The sequence below is a fragment of the Momordica charantia genome (genome assembly GCF_013281855.1).
Source record: "Momordica charantia cultivar OHB3-1 chromosome 5 unlocalized genomic scaffold, Mcharantia_2.0 BLBB01000005.1, whole genome shotgun sequence".
NCBI lineage: Eukaryota > Viridiplantae > Streptophyta > Magnoliopsida > Cucurbitales > Cucurbitaceae > Momordica > Momordica charantia.
In genome coordinates this window covers 8,252,158-8,256,625 of record NW_028275163.1, presented here as the reverse complement: position 1 = coordinate 8,256,625, position 4,468 = coordinate 8,252,158, and the positions used below count along the sequence as shown (strand labels likewise).

The following is a 4,468-nucleotide window of genomic DNA, read 5'->3' as shown; positions in this document are numbered from 1 at the left end:
TCTACACTGCCAATATCAAACCAAGGCCTCCCTTAGGGGTTCCTTTAGGAGTCAAAGCAGTCCAATTGTTAACTTCTAAACCATATATAGTATCGATCACCCGTTCCCACAGGGCATCATCTTCTTGAGTGAAGCGCCAAAACCACTTAAGGATAAGAGCATGATTTCTCTATTTGAAGGAACCTATAACGTCTATCCCCAAGTCACTAGAAGTGAGGGGGAGGGGTGTCCACTCCAATTTGACTAGATGACTATACGAATGAAAGTCCCCACCATCCAAAAAACAAAGCTCTCACTAATGTGTCTATTTCTTGATCCCCACTAGATCTTTTAAGGAGGATAAGTAGTATAAAGGTAGTCTGTTAAGGATAGATTGAACAAAGTTAATCGACCACCTTTTGAGAGGAGGAGGCATTTCCACTTTTTTAACTTTACTCTAAACTTATCCCCCGTGGGCTCCCAACAACCAAGAGTTTTGGGGTTTCCTACTAAGGGAAAACCTAGGTAGTAGATGGGGAAAGATTCTGTTGCGTATCCCAGAGAAGCAACATTGTTATTCAAAATAGTTTCACTAATGTTTATTCCCACAAGAGACATTTTGGCAACATTAAGGGAAAGACCCAAGGAAAAGATGAACAAAGAAATGAACCTCCACCAATTTAACAAATCATCTTTGGAGCCATGGCTGAATATGATTGTATCATCGGTGTATTGAAGATGGGTTAGAGGAACTTGCTTGTTGCCTACCAGGAAACCTATGAAAATTTTCTTCTCTTGACAAAAATGAACTAAACATCTTAAAGCATCCCCAATTATTGTGAAGAGGAGAGGGGAGAAGGTGCAACCTAGTCTAAGGTTGAAATTTTTCCTTTAGATCTTCCATTGATCAAAACACCCAACATAAGAGGTTGTATTGCAAAGGTTTTACAAATTAGATGATAAAGGAAGGAAATGTTGTGCCATAGCCTCTCAACTTATTCTCAAATAGCCTGAATTTTTTTAAATGAGGATATTGTACCATCTGGTACATTACAATCTTGAAAGTCTTAAGGTGGTGTTTGGCCCACGGGTTCGGAATCAGTAGCATGGATTTGTGTAACCTGGGGGTTTGATGTTGGGGTGTTGTACAGCCTAGGTTTGTGTAGCCTATGTTTGGGGTGCAGGGTTGGGTACCCTGGCTTTATGTAGTCTGTGTTTGGGGTGTAGGGTTGGGTAGCCTAGGTTTGGCAGAAATTTTTTATTTGTTTCTTAAAAAATTGTTAAGTATTTGATATAGTTTAATTAAGTTTTTAAATGTGTTTTAGAAGGCAATTAATCTATCTATTTCAAAATTTACATTTGTTAATTTATATATTTTTCAACCATAATTTTCTTCATTTTTTCTGTTGAATTGCCACGTAAGTTTAATTTTAAAATCAGACAAATAGTTCACTATAATTTGGAGCAAGATCCTATAATTTGAAGTCAAAAAAATTGTTTTATTTGAAACAAATGTGTTCATATAACATACATAATACTTGTACATTTAATTATAAATACATAAGACATTCTACAAAATTAATTATAATTACTTAATATATTCCACAAAATTACATCATAGGTTCCTAACATATCTAATATAGTCCATAAATTTACATAATAGACAACATAATTAAAAACTTTAAAAGTCTTGGAATACGTACCGGTTCACAAACTTACGTTGTATCCAACATGTAATTACAAAAAAATAAGCTTAAAAATTCTTGTAGTAGCAAGTTAGTCCACAAAATTATATCATATAAAAAATATATGAAGATATTGTTAGAGTATCACGATTATGGGTTCTTTCCAAGTAGACGCATGCAGTACCTGTACTTCCAATTTGGTGGGAAGTCAAGGAATGTGTTCACCTTATTGGAGTCTGCAAGTAAAGTTTCTCCGACTACTAAAGAGTCATCCAATGTCATTCCAGGGACGGACTCAAGTTCTGCAAACACTCATTTCCTTTGAGCTGAGGCCCTTTCATCTCTTTCGTTTGGCCAAGTTGCGATCTTGTCGAGAACAACTGTCTGTATGCGCATCCCTGATTGGACTACTCCAACCAAATCCCCAGACGAACATTGCTTCCTCTTACTCGTTCTTGATGTCCCTGTGCCATCCGGCTTGCTCGAAGGGGTCAATGGTATGTCTTCCCTGAGAATGTAATTGAAGGCTGGGGGTTCTGGTATGTAAGGTTCTTCGTTCTGCATATTCAGGTCCTCGTCTACACCTAGATTTGTAGTAGATGTCATGTCAGATGGAGTCTTCGCGCCTGCACCTGTGGCCCTATCCTTCCCAAATACAGTGGCAAGGTCATCAAAGTAAGGGAATGACTTGTTTCGAAGACCCTTGGTATTCGGATGAGTCTGCACATATTCACGCAAGCGTAAATATAACAGACTATTAATTAAAGTATTAATGCTTGTATTCGTCGTACCTTGACCCATTCATCGTACACATCATTCTTTGTCTCAGTGCATTTAAGTTCATCGTTCTAACCGAATCCACTGCACGCTGGTCCCATCATCTCAACAATAGCAGTATATTGTTTCTTTAGAATTTTGACTCTCGATTCTAAGTGGGGGTTCACTCGTATGCGGATCCTGGAATTTTTTCTCTCATTAATTTTTCAACCTGCACTCAATAACCGGGCCTGAATGTCCCATTATCTCCCCTCCAGCCACCTGATTACACTAGTTGCACCAGACATTCAACTAACTTCTCGTCCTAAAATGAGTTCCATACATGTTGGATTTGGTACCATACTCTACCATTGACACTAAAACACGTGCAAAAAATGAAAAATACATTTAATTATGTAATATGTTTATCACAATTCACATGCATACATTCATATATATAAGTAGTTCAAAATACAACATCCTACAAAATTATATTTTAACGCGTCGTACATAATACAACAAAACATATTTATGCATTCGACCATTGAGCAAACATCTCGTTTGCGAGGCTATCTCTCAATGCAGTCTATGTAGTAGTTGTTTCGACAAAGTTTATGTTATCTCCACTGGAACCATCAAATTCATTGACAACAGGACACACTTGCTCGAATGATGGATCTGGACCCATTTCTCTACACATCAAGTTATGTAACAGGCAACATGCTGTTATGGTTCTACGCTGTATCTGAACGGGGTAATATGATTTTCCTCGTAGGATTGCCCACCTTCCCTTTAGAGCGCCGAAAGCCCTCTCGATAACATTTCTTGCAAAAAAATGTCTCATGTTGAATAGCTCTTTTGGAGTAGTTGGTTCGTTTCCCCCACTCCATTCAGTCAAATGGTATCATTCTCCACGATATGGCACCAAGAATCCTTCGACATTTGGGTAACCAGCATCAGACAAATAATAGCACCCTGTGGTGCATGGATGAATAATTTTTTTTAATTGACAACATGGTATATGCTATATGCACTTTGCAACACTAAGCATCATCTTACCCCTTGGGACATTCAGACCAATAGGTCGAGATACTGCATCTCTTAGAACTCTTGAATCGGATGCGGATCCTTCCCACCCAGGCATAACAAATATGAACTGTCCATTCTGGGAGCACACAGCAAGCGTGTTCGTTGTAATATCCCCCTTCCTATTTCTATACCTCGGGCGATCGCCCGACAGATACGTTCACTTTTATGTGTGTGTCATCTAATACACCTAGGCAATTCTGTTATGCAGAGATACAAACCTTGGATAATTGATTTTAAAAACATCATTTCTATTAAGAACTTAGTTTATTTCTTATACCTAAAACCAGTGCCACCTCTTGTCCGTGCAAGAGTTAGTAACTGGCCCGGGTGTCTTCAAAAGGACATTGTGAAGTCTAAGTATGACATTTAGGACAGAGTTAAAATGTCTAGACACCGTCTCGCTGAACCTTGCAAATTGTCGCCTTACGACTCTAATCTTAACATCATGTGCTAGGATATGGAGAAAAATAGTGACCATCTCCTCGACATCCACATATTGAGTCGCTGTCAACTCCCCCGTTGTCCTAAGCAAGGTACATAGTATAGCGAAACATGTCCTATCCATCCTCGTACTTTCTCGACATGATAAATCGTCTGCATGAATAAGTCGGAAGAAAATCAGTTGTCTAATTTGGTGTCTAAAGTATGGTGATTGATTCTCTATCCTCTTTTGGCTCTTTAGTACGATATCTAAGACTACTATGAACTGACGTTGTGTTGTACATATGACAGTTAATATTGCAATCTACTCATGGGGTTCTATGTCCATGTCCATTACTAATAATTTTCGTTAAGGTCCTGAAACAAAAGGATTCGATACATGAGCCTCACAAATTTTTAATGAAACTACTTCCTACATAAACTACAAGTATTCCAAGTATAAACCATATTGCTAACAATCTGATAACATAAAATCTTCCTTCATATCCTCCTACGTGGTGAGTACTTCTTGTGGGTTG

General features: G+C 38.2%; 1 pseudogene; it reads right to left on the bottom strand.

The window, feature by feature from the left end:
* Window positions 1-1,976: 1,976 nt before the first annotated feature.
* LOC148211237 (uncharacterized) lies at window positions 1,977-4,074 on the bottom strand (annotated as a pseudogene).
* Between the last annotated feature and the right edge of the window lie 394 nt (window positions 4,075-4,468).